The following is a 17,023-nucleotide window of genomic DNA, read 5'->3' as shown; positions in this document are numbered from 1 at the left end:
CTGTCTTACTCCAGGATCCTTTCCTGCTAAGATGGTGTCTTCCCCTTCAAAGACTTGGATAGTTAATCGGGGGTGGAGAGCATTCTTATCAAGAATAAAGCACTAGCTTACTAAAAGTTTTCAGAAATGACTTGAAAGAAGCTTAAGCAGTAGAAATCCTTAGGTTAACAGATGACACTTAGCTCTTAATAATACATATTTACTATTTATGTTATAAATAATATAAAAATATTTGTTGAATTACATGTCTTAGGTAGCATCTAATTGAAATCAAGTGGCTAACTAAATACTTTTAAGTGAAATCGATCCAAATTATGATTACAGGAAAAATGAGCTACAGAGTTTTCAGTTACCATGCAAGGATGGGACCTGTGCACAATTGATAACATATTCATCAAGATGATAAACTTGAGGTACCAATGGTTAAAAGACAGCTCTATCTCTCTGCCTTGGGTTTGGCCATTTCAGTGCCTGTGGGAAACTCCACTGACTTCATGCACAGAAGAAAAGTTCAGAAAAGCCTTGGAAGAAGGCGTGTGAAAACTAAGAGGATATGAGTAGGACTCCATATTTAAACAAAAGGAGAAGCTCTCTCCTATGTTTACTAAGAAATAGCCAGAATATACCAAAATACAGATAAAATGTACCAGCAGAAAATGTTTAAATGCATTTAAAGGAGAGCTGGATTTGGGTGAACAGAGGGGAATGGAATAGAATGGAAATAGAAAAACTTGCCGGAAATTGTGAGTAGATTCAGAGGAGAAGTGATTAATTTTAAAGATATATTCACAGTGCAGAAGGAGAGCACAGCCTAGAGAATGCAGCAGTCAGAGAAGGATGCACAGTGATTGTGTGGAGCCCAAAGGAGGAGGGTTTTGGAGGCCCATGTGGCCTTATTTCTGTTAAGAGGCATGTGGGGCCTATTTATGGGGCAGGGGGTGAAAACTCAAGCATGTATTGAGAAACTTCTGTATGCTAGGTGTTGCATGTAGATGCTGCTGGAAATAAAAGATGAATCAGACAAGTTTCCTTTCTTCACCAAGCTTCTCATCAAGTTTGAAAATGAATCTTAACTTTTCCTTGTGATTCTTATCCTACCACATGAGCAATTAGTTGGCAAGTCCCGTAGATTCTTACTTCTGCTGTATCTCTCACCTGCCAAAATTGCCTTGTTCCACATGCCCCTTCTTTGTTCCAGGCCCTTACTGTCTTCCATCTGGGTAATTGCAGAACAGAGACATTCCAATTGCCTCCCTGCCTTCATCTACAGCTTCTCCCATCTGTCCTTTATGCTGATGTCAGGATGGATGTTGATGGATATATTTATCACTCTCAGGGGGGACAACCCAGGGCTGGAGGACCAGATCTCCAGCACAGGCTGACAATGTGTATGTTCTTAGGGTGGGTCCATATTTCAATCTTCTGGTTAACTGCTGATCTACTACAGCCTATTGAATGAACCCCAAATCAAGAATGACTGTCTAGGTATGGCAAATGAAGGACTCTTATATGAAGAGATAAGTTGAATAAGGGATGGCATGGGAGGAGTGAGAATAGACAATTGAAATTTTCCCACTTTAGGAATGGGTTGGCTCAAAAAGTTATTTCCCTAAGTCAGTTGTGTGCAATCCAGCATGTATTTTTTTCACAGGACAATTCAGTATTATTTTATTTATGATGTGGATAGAAAAGACTTTTAAAATATAGCCTGGAATCTTAATAGTCATTAAACTTACTTGCAATGGGAAATGAGTTACTTCAAATTCTGGAACCTCTGTTGCCCCTCCAAACCCTTTATGGTGAGAGGAGTGTATCTGATGGAGGGTGGGGTGGGCGGTGAATATAAGTCCATATTCAGAAGACATGGCTGCCCTTGGGAAAGGAAATAGCTTTTCCTTGGCCATGTTCAGAGTTTGCCATTGAACGTGAGAGAACATAGTGTTCAGCATGACTATGGCCATATATACAAAATGATATAAATATATTGTTTTGTAAGTTGGGTGTTCTTAAGATGGGACTGCTTGTTCTACTCCCTTGATCCCATGGTTCATAAATCAATCTTCACTCTCCCCTTGTATTAGCATATCATGGCTTAAATTCAGTTTACCTAGGCACCTTACAATGATTCTAACTCTTTAGTATAGAATTTATAGGTTTTTGAACATTACAAAATCTTACAATTTTTAGTTTGATTTCACAACTTCTCCCTCTCATGAAATGCTGAGACAGGGCACATGTATACTAATAATCATAAAGAGAAATCAAAATTAAACCTGTTTTGAATATTTGGGTTCACTTTTACAACAGCTCTTGAGGTAATTAGGTGTTGCAAAATGAAGTTTGAGAATTATAGTACTGGATTTGTGAATCAAAAAAGATTATACTCATGTATCTCACATTTAGATAGCTTATTTTTTTAAACTTTAAATTTTTAAATAATTTCAAATTTACAGGGCAATAACAAAAATAATATAATAGACACCTATATTTAAAGAACATTTAAACCATTGGAAAGCCATATTTAAATCCAGATTTCTTTCCATAAATCAAATATCAAATTTACGTCTAACCCAGGGGAGTGAATCTCCCCGGCAACTTGGAATATGACTCCTGGGGAGGAATCTAGACCTGGCATCATGGGATGGAGAACATATTCTTGACCAAAATGGGGATGTGGATGGAAATGAAGTAAGCTGCAGTGGCAGAGAGATTCCAAAAGGAGCCAAGAGGTCACTCTGGTGGGCACTCTTATACACAATACAGACAATCCTTTTTAGGTTCTAATGAATTGGAATAGCTAGCAGAAAATACCTGAAACTATCAAACTACAACCCAGAACCCATGAATGTTGAAGACGATTGTATAAAAATGTAGCTTATAAGGGGTGACAATGTGATTGGGAAAGCCATATGGACCAGACTCCCCTTTGTCCAGTGTATGGATGGATGAGTGGAAAAGTGGGGGCAAAAAAAAAAAAAAAGATAAATATATTTATATGTACATGTCTTTACTAGAAATTGTTTTTCTCAATGACACATCAGTGGAGTTTAAAATAACTTTATTAAACTAATAAAACAGAAAAAATTTTACGTCTATATGGCAGATTGCAAGTGACTCTACTAATTTCCTTTGCCAGTGTACTTCAAATCCTTTACCTCTTGTTGTATGCAGTATGTGTCAGAAGTCATGGAAGAACAGATAAACGATAAATGCAGACAGTGCTTAATTATTTAAGTCCATTTCAGCTACCCATTTCTATGAGCTTAATCTGGACCTTGCCGTTCCCCAGAACTGCTCTTCTTGGCTCAGAGGAAGGAGCTTCCCTTGTTCTTTTTGTGACTAACATGGCCACCATTTTTTGAATTCCAGGCTGTTAACTGTTCAGGGATGCTCTTTCTACCAGATTTTTTCTCTTATGGGCAAAATCCACTTAAGTCTATCCTCCATTAAAACAAAACAAAACAAAACAAAATAAAACGTGATTAACAGCACTGAATTATATATTTGAATGAGGCTAAAAGGAGAAATTTCAGGTTGTGTATATGTTTCCAGAATAAAATAAAAACCCAAACAAAAAACATAGGGCTGTGCAGCACAGAGACCCCTATTGTAAATGATGGAATATAGTTAACAGTACAATTATAAAAAATATTCTTTTGTGAATATAACATGCACCATTGCAAGCTATTAATAACAGGGTCGTATATGGGAAATCTGTATTTTATGCATGATTTTTCTATAAACCTACAACTTCTCTAATTAAAAAAAAGAGGAAAAACAAAACAAAACAAAAACAAAAACAAAATAAGACAAAACACTTCTTTCTACCCTAATACTTTACCTCTTGCTATCTATTCATGGCTAAACTCTTGAAAGTATGGACTCATTTACATATGTCTCCCTCAGATCCCGTCTAGACATTTGTGGGGCTCAGGGAAAAAGACGGAGGCCTGCCTGCTGTATGTCTGAATATTTAAACATTATCTATCAAGGAAATGAGCTGTTAAATAAAATAAAATATATTCTATTCTCCCACCTTGATAAGCATTCCTGGAAGGTCAAGGCCCATATTAGAATTCTCAGACTCCTTGGAGTTCTGGTGTTACCGTATGGTTTGGCAGGGTGGTCTGGGGGTGGGGACTTGGTCCTGGCCTTAGGCTCATGGTCCTGCTCTACCTTTCACTTTTAAATCCATTCCTCATTGCGAGGTACCTTAAGAGTATAAATGTGGATACTCCAGCCCCACATCCAAGACCAGTCCACACCCCTGCCCCATCCCTCTGCCAGCTGCCCCTTAGCCAACCCTTGGGCTGAAAGTGTGCATATTAATGACAGGGAAGAGACCCTAGCAGTGAGTGTGGGGATGTTCAGACAGGCAATTTGGGGGTCCTGGTAATCAGACTATAGTCTGGAAGGGAGGGTGTGGATGCAGGTGGGTATGCTCCTTTGGCCCCAAGCCCAAGGACTTCTTGTCGATGGAGGGCTTCCTGGAGGAGGTGGAGCAGAGCCTTGAACACGCAGGCCTAGTGAAGACCCCTCTTGTGTGGTCTAAGGGATCTGGTGTCACCGTCTCACTTCTCACTCCTCGTACAGCCTCTCTTAGGCCCAGCTGCCTCTGCTTTCACCACTCCAAAGTGACTGCCCTTCTAGGAGTCAATGGTGACCCCATACTCCCTAGTCGAATTAAGACTCTCAGCCTGTACCTTTTGTTTTTCCAGCCCTCTGTTCATTTTATCTCTGTATTCTGCATGAGTGACAATAAAAATTCATGTAATTAATCACCATCTATTTTGTAATGGATCCAGAAAGTGCGCCCTGACTCAGAGGAATTTTCTGGGTTCCAGCCCCATAGGAACTACAAATTCAACCAAAACCCACTAGGTTCCTCCCCTCCCCTTCTTTTGTATTCCCTGCCGGGAAGTACCCACCCATCACTTAGCCACCCAGAAACCCAAGAGCCACCCATGATTCCTCCCCCATCATTCTTTACATCTGATTACTAACTGTATCTTATGATTCCAACGCCTAAATATTCCTAGACTCACTCTCTTTCTTTCCATTCCCTTCACAGTGACCTTCATTCAGACTTTAATAGCATGTACTTAAAGTAGCCAGGGAGGCACTTAAGAATTCATTGCCATAACTCCTTTTCCATTGTGTTGTAAAAAACGATTTTACTAAAATGCAAATATGATCATGCTATCCTCTAATTTTAATTCTTCACTGGTCCCTTCATGTTGTTCAGGGTAAAATTCAGAGTCCTAAACCTGTCCACCTCTACCTTTTCTCTCCATGCCCATTATTATTTTTAAAATAATACCTGTTTGTACTCATGCTATTCAATCAAGGCATTATGGTTTTTAATCCTGAAACTTAAGGAACCTGTTGGCTATTTTATTAGAATAGAGTATGGGTGCAATATTAACTGTATACACACAATTGTCATGTTAATGATGTAAATCATAAGTCTGAATAGATCAATAGATGTTAACTTTTTATAAATTTGCCACGGAAGTTCAATAAAGCAGTTTGTTTTAAGGAAAAAAAAATGAGCCAAAACCTACAAGTTGCACCCTGCTTTTGGGAGTCTTTCCTCACATGTCTTCCTTGGTCCTGAGGTCCTTCCTTCTGAGGTGTCTCTCCACCTCCCCCTGATTCTTCAAGACTCAGCACAGGCATTGTCTCTGAGACTGGCCTGACCACCCCGGGCCTGACAGGGACACCCTTTGGCAATATTTACATAACACCGAAGCATTTTAATTGTGCGTTCACTTGCATGGCTCTGTCACTAGACTGTGGGCTCCACGAGGGTAGGGAACTCACCTTTCATTTCCTCACTACTAGTATTTAGCACTCTGCCTGGCAAATAGTAAATGCTCAGTAAAGTTGTGTGAGTAGTACTGGGACGGGTGCGATGGGAGAAGAGCCCATCCTCCATGGAGTGCACAGTCTAAAGGGACTGGACTAGTTCACAGGTAGCTCCATGGCAGGTGGAGAGCAGTGGAGAGAAGAGGGAGAGAAGGTACCTGTGGGTATATGTTTTTTAATCTGTTTAGGGCTCTACATTTTATAAAAGCCCTCTCTGCTAAAATTTACGTACATATATTTTCTTCGTAAAACTTGAGGATGTTCACAAATTCCTAAGAAGCCCGTCTTAGTTTCCTAGGGCTGCTATACCAAAGTACCACTGACTGGATAGCTCCAAACCACAGAAGTTTATTGTCTCACAGTTCTGGAGGCTGGAAGCCTGAACCCAAGGTGTCAGCAGGGCCGGGCTGCCATCCTGGGCGTTCCGTGGCTTGTGGCTGCCTCAGTCTTCATGTGTCCTCCTTCTGGTGTCTGCCTGTGTCTCTTCTCCCCTCCTCATAGGCCACCAGGCCTGTTGGATTAAAGGCTCACTCTGCTCTAGTATGACCTCATTTTAACTTGACTAATTCCATCTGTAATGATCTTATTTCCAAATAAGGGCACATTCACATTTACCAGGGGTTAGGACTTCAACATTCTTTTTGGGCACATAATTAACCCCTTAACAAGGCCATCAGTGGATTTCCTAAATAGTACAGCCCTTAGAGGGGGCAAGCAAGAATGGCCCTGCTTTTGAGTGACGTACTCTGGCCCTCTTCCAGCTGGGTCCCTCCCTGAAGATCACGGGCACATGCCCACCCAAAGCCCACCCCTTCTCCTGGAAACAGTTTTAAAAATTTGCTGGAGGACCATTTGAGATGAACTTGAAGGATGGATACAATTTCAGAAGCTGGACATACGGGAGGAAGAGGGAAGCCAGTTCAGAAGGTTGAGCTGGCAAAGGACGGAGATGGGAAAGCTGGCTGGGGTGAGTGACTCATTTGGAAAGGTAGATTGGGGGCTCTATCATGGACTCCCAGAATTAGGATTTTAAAACTAATCTTGTGGGGACAATGCGGAATCATAAAATGCTTTTTGTAGAGGACAATATAATCAGAGTATGCTTGAGAGGATTAATCTGCCAAATTATAGAGTGGGTTCCAGTGGGGAGAGAAAGGAGGTGGCGGACAGTTTGGAAACTACTGCAGTAGTTAAGGAAAGAAGTAAAAAAGAAGTAATTGGACAAAGCATGTGGGATGGGAAAGGTAAAGACTAATAAAAAATACATGACTTAGACGCCACTTGATTCAGCAAGAATTCAAAGAGGAGGCAACAAAGATCATTCTGATGTTAGAAGACTGGACGTCAGGAGACTGGTCATGCTGTTAATGATGCAGGGAAGCTGGAGGAAGAATTAATTTGAGGGAGAAGATGGTAAACTCATCTCTGGACATGTTAAATATAGGGAGCCAGCTGGATATATAGGTAGCTCGCCCCTTCAAGTCTAATGAGGTTCTAGGATGATCATGAAAGCATCCATTCCAGAGTGTTCTGGAGGTCCCTGGAGTACCCCAAAATATAAATTCCTAGGAGGCTGCATATTTCCCATGTAAAACTGTGGCTAGTTAAGTTTTTCAGAGCACATTCATCATCCTGGATCAACTCCCTTGGGACCAACCCTTCTTTATCTGTTTGAATTTATCTGCCTTCTTGTTTTGAATTTTACTTTTAAATTGTTCTATTGCCATTTTACCATCCTCAAATTGGCATCACATTTTCCCTTTATGTTGATTCCAACCCTGAGCCTGTGGCCCTGCAGGGAATGAGGCAGTTGGGGTGGGGTGTGGTGTGCATGTGTGGGTGATAGGAGAACAGGGCAAGGAGCCGGGACGCATTTGAAGTTTTAATTTGGTATCCCATGAAGCTTCTTGTTTAAAATATCTGATTTACTTAAATTTGCTTTTAAAAAATGTTGCCTTTAACTGAATTTCCCTTTTGAACATTTTTAAACATCAGCCTTTGTTTTAAAAATGCATCTTTTTAAAAGACATTTTACTGTTGCCCAAATTTTCCAACCCCCAAAATGGAGACTTCTTTCGGATGAATTATTTTGATGCTGAGCCGCTGTACACCAATCTCACCGAGGAGAGATGTGGCACGACCTCTGGACACAGGTCACTGCGGCCTGGCCTGGAGATGACTTAGAAATGTGATGACACTATGAAAAAGCCCATGTGATGTTAGGGCTTATGAAGAAATATGAAGATGAGAGGCAGTAATCTGTCTACATTCTGAATTAGTCAGACTATAGTCTGAATTAGAGTACTATATTCAGTGTTGGTCACCAGTGTTCAAAAGGATGTGAAGAAACTGGAGTGACTGTAGGAACAAATAACAAAGATGATTAAAGGGTTGGAAAGTTGTCCTAGGATGAAAGGTGAAAAGGTTTGTTGCTGTCTCTAGAAGGGCAGACTAAGGTGGGGCATGCTTCTGAAAGGTTTTTATAAGAGGATGGTCAACAGAAGATAGAACACTAGAACGCGCAGTGGAGGAAGATTGTGAACAAACCTAAGAGAAGAGAAAATGCTCTGTCTTGGATAATTTAGGCCATAACCAGCCTTTCACTCCTTCCTATACCCATGGCAGACATTACTAAGGTCTAATAGCTAATAACTCTTTCCTGCTGAGCTTGGGCCAAGCCTTGAAATCCTTGTACAGAACTCCAGGCAGCCTCTACCAGTCCTTTGGAATTTTAACTTGTGAAGATACGTGTTTGCTACCTTAGCATTAGACATATAAACTTTTTGAGGGCTGGAGGTTTGACCAGATGACTTCCAGTTCTTTCAACAAAGGTCTTTCCAGCACCATGATTCTACTAAGCTGTTTAAACGAGTTTCATGAAGAATAGACTTAATTTATAGATGATAGTGGATCCAGGTGCTTTGAGCAAAGAGACATCTTTGGAAAGCTTTTAGTGAAGGAATTGGGGGTTTTGCTACTATTTTAACATACAAAGTTTAGTTGTCCTCTCAAACAAATGCTTCATAGGCAGTCTAGAAAGTCTCAGAATGTTGACAAGCTTGAATAAAAAGAAATAGTTGGGTGGAGCCAGACATGAGGGAAGGTTTTCTACCAGGACCTCCTCTTTAAAATGTACAATATATTTGATCCAAGAAGGTAAAGTTGGGCTCTAGGCTGAGGGTGAACGCTGATTGGCGGAGGAAGGCTTCATAGTGCCCTAATGAAGGTAACTGAAAGCTCTGCTTCTTCTGTAGCTCTGTATGCATTATTAAGAAAAAACCTGATGACAGTGGTTTTCTGACATCCAGACTCTGGGAGGTAAACAGTGATAAATGGCAGATCAAGAAGCTGAAGGGAAGAAATCAATACTTGCTGTTACATTGTAGTAAATTATGAAAAGCCTTGGACAAGAGGAACAGATGTTGTTTTTCAAATCACACTGTTTGAACTTTAGTTTTAAAGAAATTTCTTCCTTGTCGTGGGTCTACATGTCTATCTTTGCCATATATATCCCAAATTATATGGGGATATATAACAGACTAATTAAAAATTGGCAGGTAATTTGACCTGTTAATAATCTGAATATTCGCTATTATTTAATTTCTCTACCTTTTCTAATGACAACTAGCATAGTTTATTTTGTTGAAGGATAGCCTTTCAACCACAAAGTAGATGAAAATGAAATGAAATGAAATAAAATGAAAAGAAATAACTGTGCTTTTAAAAAAACCTTAAGAATTTCCTAAGTTTCAAGAGCAGCGTTTTTCTCAGTACCATTTGGCTCATAAACATACATTCCAGAGCCATTAAATTTGAAATAGAAAAATAAGAGGGTTTTTAAAAAAAGCATTTCTTCCAATGATGCCAGCAATAATTTTCACCATTTTTAAAGATAAATTCACCATGTTCTACTAAGACATTTACATATAGCTTGAATTTCACCCCTGAAAAAATACAATAAACCAAACATAACGGTTTTCAAAGATAATTTTTGCTGTTTTTTGAACTTGCTAATCTTTTGTGTTTACTGACATTGCTATTGTTTCCTTTCCTTCTCCCCCCACCCTTTCTTTCTATTTTTCCTTTTCTTTCTCTTTCAGAAAGGAGTATTAACTTGGAATTTGAGCTAAGAAAGCTGCTGTTAAGAAATTCTGTTTTATAATTGCTGATTAGACTGATAATCAGAAAAAATGTCCTAGAGTTTGTTGGATGAGATTTCCTGCATCTGGTCATACATGCGCAGAGTGCTTCCTACTGTTTACATTACCTTCTAGAACATTCTCCACCCACCACAGCGCCCCTACCGGCAGCTGCATTGCACTTACAGTGGCAGGGATTGGCTCTTCTTACTCCCACCCCTGCCTGCCTTCTGACCAATCACAGGCTGTCTTCTAACTCCCGGACTCACTTGACCCGCCAATAGACCAACTTGTTAGGGGAGCGCAGGAGAAGGAAGGGCCTGCGGTCAGGTTTAAGAACCCTTACTTTGAAAGAGTTTAAAAAAACAAACAGAAAAAGGGCACCAGGAGAGTCTTAGGGATCTTAGGGATCTCAAGGTTTAGAGAGCAGAGAAACGCTGTTTTGAGGAACTACGGCTTAAGGCCCAGAAGATAAAGAAAATTGAGACCTCACCTAATTAACGGCATGTGTACCTCCCTTGGTGGTAAGTGCCTCGAAGGCTTGTTTTGACTTTTTCTCCCCGTTGTTTTCCCAAAGCCAAAAGCATTGCCCAATACGCAGTAGTAGACAATCAGTAAATGTTTGTTGGGAAAATTAAGTGAATAAAAGGATAAAAGAATCTTTGCTTTGAGTTACGAAGAAGATGTAGGTTTTCATTGAAACGTGAGGGATATAGGGTATTCAAATAGGAGAATTTCTTGGCAGGAAACATTGTTGAATTCTCTTACGGGTTATTGAGGAAGTTTCATGCAATCTGATAATCATAATCAACAATCGACTGTCAACAATTTTGGAATGATTTCAGTGCGCCCCCCTGGAGGAAGGGCATGGACTAGCTACTCGCTGGCTCTCATCCTTTGGACACTATGGCTCTGATTTTCTGGAAGGTTTTTCCCCATCCCCTGGCTGCATCTGTTTTCCTGGACAAGCCTAATATCCTTACAGACAATTCTGTGTAAATTCCACATGCCGGAGAAATCAAGAGTAAAAAGGTCATGTGAAATCAGAGAGTGGGTTGCAGAGGATCTGGAAGAAAAAAGCATTATGTCGAGAGATAAGCAGTGATTTTAGATGTTTTTTCCAACCAGAAGGCAAATAAGCACAGAAGAGGCCGCATCAGTCTTGGATAATTAAGGCTTATTTTAGAATAAGAAAAATGATACATTTCTGTCTTCCAGGTATGTGTCACTGCTGTTTTGGGGCTCCATGTGAGGTGGTGGAGATGCCAGCTGCTTACTGATGGGCCCGTGGGGGCTACAAGACATGAGCCAGCCCTGCTGGATGCCAAGTCATCCAGTTAACAAATGAGGTTAGCACCTTTGTCCTAATGAGTGTCTGGTTCCAGTCTGTTATTTCATACTTTGACACTAGATGTCAGGGAAAGACTTAGCATTCTAATTTTCATTTCTCACACTTCAGTGGAAAGGAAGGTTGCCTGCAGAGAGAAATCAGGTATTGAAAATTGGCAAATGTCCCACTGTGAGCCACTGAGGACACCAGGGCGCTTATGCCAAAACATCACTACCCTGCTCATGCCCTGTTAGACATATTCTTGATTCTGTTAAATTCCATTTACAGAGTGGATTAGATGGAGGTCACTTCATAAAAATAGATTTTTTTTTTGGAAAAAATGAAAATCATCAATTTATCGTTTCAATTTTATTATAAAAGATATTCAATTTTACTTAAAAAAAGACAGAAGATATAGTCATGTTCTTATAATCCTTTTTTATTAGTGAATTGGGGAATAGTCAAACCAATTAAAAACTACAAGAAAATTTCGTAAGGTCATTCCAATACTCTTTAGTAGGTCTTTCATTTTGCAAAAATGGCATTTTGTTTTAAATGATATTAAGTAAAAATGTGGTTTTACTGCAGAGTAACTAAATCCTGGACCTGCTTTAGTTATATTGTCAGATTCCCAAGGCTCTCAGCCCCTTAGCAGGCTTTCTGATGTAATAGAAACCATGTGCTTTTTTATTACTATGGATGGCACATTCAGAAATTTTTCTTTTCTTTTTTTTTTTTCTGACCTGAAAAGAGGCAATGTTATCAAACTGGAATCAGGCAGGATAGTGGTAAAGGACAAGCCTGAAAGGGATACATGCAATTTTTTTTTTTTTTTTCCTATTCCAAAGGGTCAGGGCCATGGTGTTCTCAACCATCCTTTGAAATAACAAGTCATCTGTAGAGGCTCAAGGTTAAAAATAGCACCCCCCTTGCAGGGTGGAGCCCACAACTGGAGCTCTGTCCTGCCAGATGTGGTGGAGCAGCCTGGTTTGTGGAGGGAAGTTCCAGGAGGCCTCCTGGATTCTGAAGCCATTACATCATCATCTAAAATAGCATTATTAATACCACAGGGGTGTGCCCTCCATTTATTTGTGAGCTGGATGTACAGGGTATACAGGAAAAGAAGGACATAGAGCTTCGCTGAAGGCTCATGATGGAGGAGGGAGAGAGACGCAAACAAGTCATGCTGTTCATCATAGATAGTTGCAATGATTGCTACTTTCAGATACAGCAATCTAGACAACCCCAACCTCTGAAACTTTTGGGTAAAATTTGTTGTGGGCAAACAATAAAGACAGTTCCATAGCGTAACTCAGATTCGAGGATGATTCAGACAGGAATGAAAAGATGGAGGACTGCCAGTATGACTGATTGATGGATGGGCTGATTTATAAAACCATGTGCCAGGCACCATCCTAAGAATTTTGCAGCTATTAATCCATTCCACCCTTAAAACAGCCCTATTAGGGTAGATAATAGTATTATTTCCACCTTACAGATAGAGGCACAAAGTGGTTAAGTAACTGCCCAAGGATTCACAGCTAGGGCTAGAATTCCCACCTAACTACCTATGATCTTTATTTTCCACCCAGGAGAGCTTTATGTAATTAAAAGTTTGTGAGTTTGGAACAACTTTTACTTAGACTATCGGAGCCTTGCTTTTCTTTTGGGGAACAACAGTGGTAACTAATCCATAGAGTTGTTGGGAGAATAAAGGATGTAGTAAGATTACATATACTCAATAAGTGTTCCTACTTCCTGTGAGCGCGAGCTGCTAAGATGGGCCCCCAGTGGTTCTTGCTTTCTGATTATCATGTCCTTTTGCAGTTTCCTGGCTCCTATTTTGAATAGGGCTGACCTACATGACTGATAGAATATTGTAGAAATATTGGTATGTGACTTCCAAGGTTAGGTCATAAATGACTTAGCAGCTTCTGCCTTGCTTTCTCGTTGATCACCTGCTCCGGGAAACCCAGCTGGCATGTCATGAAAATCATCAAGCAGCCCGATGGAGACCTCCCCATGGAGGTCAACAGCCAGTGTCAACTTGCTGACCATGTGAGTGAGCCATTTTAGAAGCAGATCCTCCAGCCCCAGGAAAGCCTTTGAATGATGGTAGCCCTGGTCAAGATCTTGACTACAACCTCATAAGAGATCCTGAACTGGAATTATCAGCCATACCACCTCCAAATTCCTGACCTGTTGAAATTGTGTGAGAGAGTATTTATTGGTGTGTTAAGCCACTAGGTTTGGGATAGTTGGTTATGCAGCAATATGTAAGTAATACACTTTCCCTTACCTATTCTTTCTCCCTTAGATCAAGCTAGACTCTTTTTTTTTGTCTCTACTCTTTATGGTACCTTCACATTCTACTCTGGACCTGAGTTTGGTGAATGACATTTGTTCATTTGTTCTGGAAACCGATGCTCTCATAGTTCATTTTGTATTTTCCCTGTTAGTGGCCAGCTCCCCCTCCAACTCCAACTCCAGGTGGAAGTGGTCTGTGAATCTTCACTGGCGTTCCACTGACCACGAGCTTTTGTGGATATGAGCGCTAATGTGTCTCTTTGCAGGGACGTTTGTACTTTAATTGGATATGGGTGATGAAAAGCCTTTGTGATGTGGTGAGTGTCTGTCTCAGTATAAGTTTCTAATGGTGGAAGGCAAGTGGTGGGGGCTGATGTGGTGGAGGAAACCCGTATTGAATCACTCTCAGGAAGACCATCCCTATGGGTATTGATTAGTATGGGAGTCTATATGTGCGCAATGTAGGATGTAAGAGGGAATTGCAAGGAAGTTCAAAAACCCTGAAAAATGAAAGTGCTCAGAACTTTTCAGGTGAACACAGACTGAGTTCCTACCTAGATTTTTGCCAGCTTGCAGTTTAGGCCTGGAGCTTGTACAGACCTAAGTTTTGCCCACAATGTTCAGTTTGCCACCATTCAGCTCCCTGTGCTACCAGGTCATCTGGACATGCTGGATTTGATAGCCCTGAGCTCACGAGCAGCTCTCATTAACTGTGTCAAATGTGCTTAGTGGAAAGAGGCTGGGATTTGAAGTCAAATAGACCTGGGCAGTATCCTCTTAGAACTGGACAACCAGGATCCCTGCCCTGGGCCCTGAACCCTAGAGGGCTCTGCTCTGGTGTGGAGTTGGAGAGGCCAAGGAGACATTCTTAACTAGAGCCCAGGCCCTTCCTAGACAACACTTAGGGATTTCCTGCCCAAAGAGACCCAAACATCCTTCTGGGGTTGCTTCCCCAGGTTTATCTTTTCAAGGGGCGACTGCCCAGCACCTGCTGCTTGAGGAGAGAGCTAGGGAAGGCTGTTGGGGGAGGGGGAGGCAGAACTTGGCCTGAGGGTGTCCACACACACTATACGAAGTCCCTTGTGGTGCAGGATGGAGCAGATTGGGAACAGAAATGTGCCCTGGGGGCCTGTCTTTAAACTTGTGCTGGGCCCTATCAGTGTTTGGTATGGGCTTGGACCTAGGTTTGAATAATTTCCTGTAAGTTAAAATAAAATCCAAATTCCTTGTAATAGCCTACAAGGCCCTTTGCAACCTGCCCCCCACCCCCGTCTCCCATTCTTCTCATTCCAGTTGTCCCCTCACTCACTGCACCCAGCCTACTCAGGCCTTTCTGTCCCAGGAGAGTGTCAAGGTTATTTTCTCCTTGGGGCTTTTGTACTTGCTGTTCTCCTTGCCTGGAACCCTCTTTCTCCAGGTCTTCACTTGACTAGTTCATTTTCCTCATTCAGATTTCAAATCAGCGGCACCGTCTTAGAAAGGCTTTCATTTAACAAGCAATTTAAATGAGTTCCTTTCCACCCTCACCTTCCCTTAATATTCTCTCACAATACCACACGTTATCATCTTCGTAACAGTTATCATTATCTGAACTATGTCACTCATTTGTTTGTTTGCTTGTTTATTGGCCCTCCCCTCTCCCCGTGTTACGCATGCTTCATAAAAGCAGGTGTGGTCTTCTTCACTCACTGTATCCCAAGTGCCTAGAAGAGTACTGGGCATACAGGAGATGCTCAATAAATATTTCAGCAAATCAACTTTTGAGAGTTGGTTTTCTAGGCTATAAAATATGTGGTAGGTTGAATTATGAATCCCAGCAAATACATGTTCTTAGTCTTAATCCCACTCCTATGGCTGTGAGCCCATTGTAAAGAGGACCTTTTGATGTTGTTATTTTTAAAGTGTGGCCCGGCTGAATCAGGGTGGGTCTTAATCCGTATTACTAGAGGCTTTAGAAAAAGAAGAAAACAGAAGCCAGGAGTTGAAGAAGGCCGCACAAGAGAAGCCAGACGTCAGTGGAAACCGGAAGAACATTTGAAAGGAGAGGACATCACCATGTGATGGGAAAATCAAGGAAACTGAGGGTTTCCCACAGCCAGCAACAGAATGCTACAGATTTTAGGGAGGAAGCAAGTCTTTCTGGTATCTTGATTTTGGACTTCTTCTAGCCTCAAAACTGTGAGCCAATTAATTCCCATTGTTTTAACTAACCCATTGTGTGGTATTCATCATAGCAGCCTGGCAAACTAAGGCAAAATAAGACCATGCATAGTCATTGTGTAGAATTCATGTACAGATTAGCAAGGATAGTAAAGCACCTAGCACATGCCTGGTATATATTAGGAACTCAATAAATGTAAATTTCCATTCTCTCTAGCCCATATTGCAAACTCACCTCAAGTTTCCAAAAATTATACACATTCCATGTCTGCAGCTCAGGTTTGTTCACCCCCTCTCCTGAACCTGGTTCTGCTCTAATTTCTGATGTCTGTACTTCTGGATGCCACCTCTGTTGTTAGTGTAACTATGCCCCCTGGTGACCACATCAAAGATGACACACTGAGGAGAATAGACGGACCTTATGAAGGAGAGACCTGTTTATGGATCATTCTCAAGTTATTTCAAGAGGAGACATCAGCCCAGAGTTCTGATAACAGTCTGGGACACAGAAATTACAGTCTCCGTATGCAGTCAGTCATGGAATCTGCATCCCGTCTCAGGCCACACCGTATCTGGCTCATTTGAAAAAATCAGCCTTGACTTGCTCTCCTTTCTTCATAGTTTCTTTCTTCAAGCAGACAGTCATTTTCCTAAAGTTAAGATTTTCTCAGGCCACAACTTTGCTCAAAACATTCAATGGCTCCCCATTATATGGAGAACAAAGTCCCAGCCTCAAAGCCTGGGTTCAACCCACCTTTCCAGTTTTTGACTCTTCTGCTTTTTCCTTGCCCACCCCCCACCTGTGCATGCTTATTATGCATAAGGCATCCCTGACCACACCTCAGAAATATGCCTCTGCTTTATCAAAGCTGTATCTGCCTCCATGCCGTTCTCTCTATCTGAAATGCGCTCCCCTGCTTCTGCCTGCTGGCCGAATCCCACACCACTCAAGGCCAGCGCAAGGCTCTGGCCCAGGAACTGTCTGCCCCCTCCCCCACAGCCCTGTTGAAATCCACTGCTTCCATGAACCATTGTTCATATTTCCACCGTGGTGATTATGTTATGCCTTGTAATAGGTTTATTTTTTACAGATTTTTCTTTGCCAGGTTCATAGGTTCCTTTTGGGGCAGGAATGTTGTTTCATTTACTTTAACACAGTGTCACGTGCATAGTAGGTCAATTATATTTATTGATGGGGAAATGAATATAAGTGCTGAGA

General features: G+C 41.3%; 1 long non-coding RNA gene across 1 annotated transcript in view; it reads left to right on the top strand.

The window, feature by feature from the left end:
- Window positions 1-10,430: 10,430 nt before the first annotated feature.
- Window positions 10,431-17,023, top strand: part of LOC119541783 — a 46,313-nt gene continuing 39,720 nt past the window's right edge. Inside the window, exons 1-2 of the long non-coding RNA XR_005218351.1 lie at window positions 10,431-10,531; window positions 11,226-11,356. This is a non-coding gene — a long non-coding RNA (uncharacterized LOC119541783). The remainder of the gene's footprint in view (window positions 10,532-11,225; window positions 11,357-17,023) is intronic.

Source organism: Choloepus didactylus, chromosome 8 (genome assembly GCF_015220235.1).
Source record: "Choloepus didactylus isolate mChoDid1 chromosome 8, mChoDid1.pri, whole genome shotgun sequence".
Classification (NCBI taxonomy): Eukaryota; Metazoa; Chordata; class Mammalia; order Pilosa; family Megalonychidae; genus Choloepus; species Choloepus didactylus.
The sequence above is the reverse complement of the archived record's forward strand: the minus strand, read 5'-3'. Positions and strand labels throughout refer to the sequence as shown.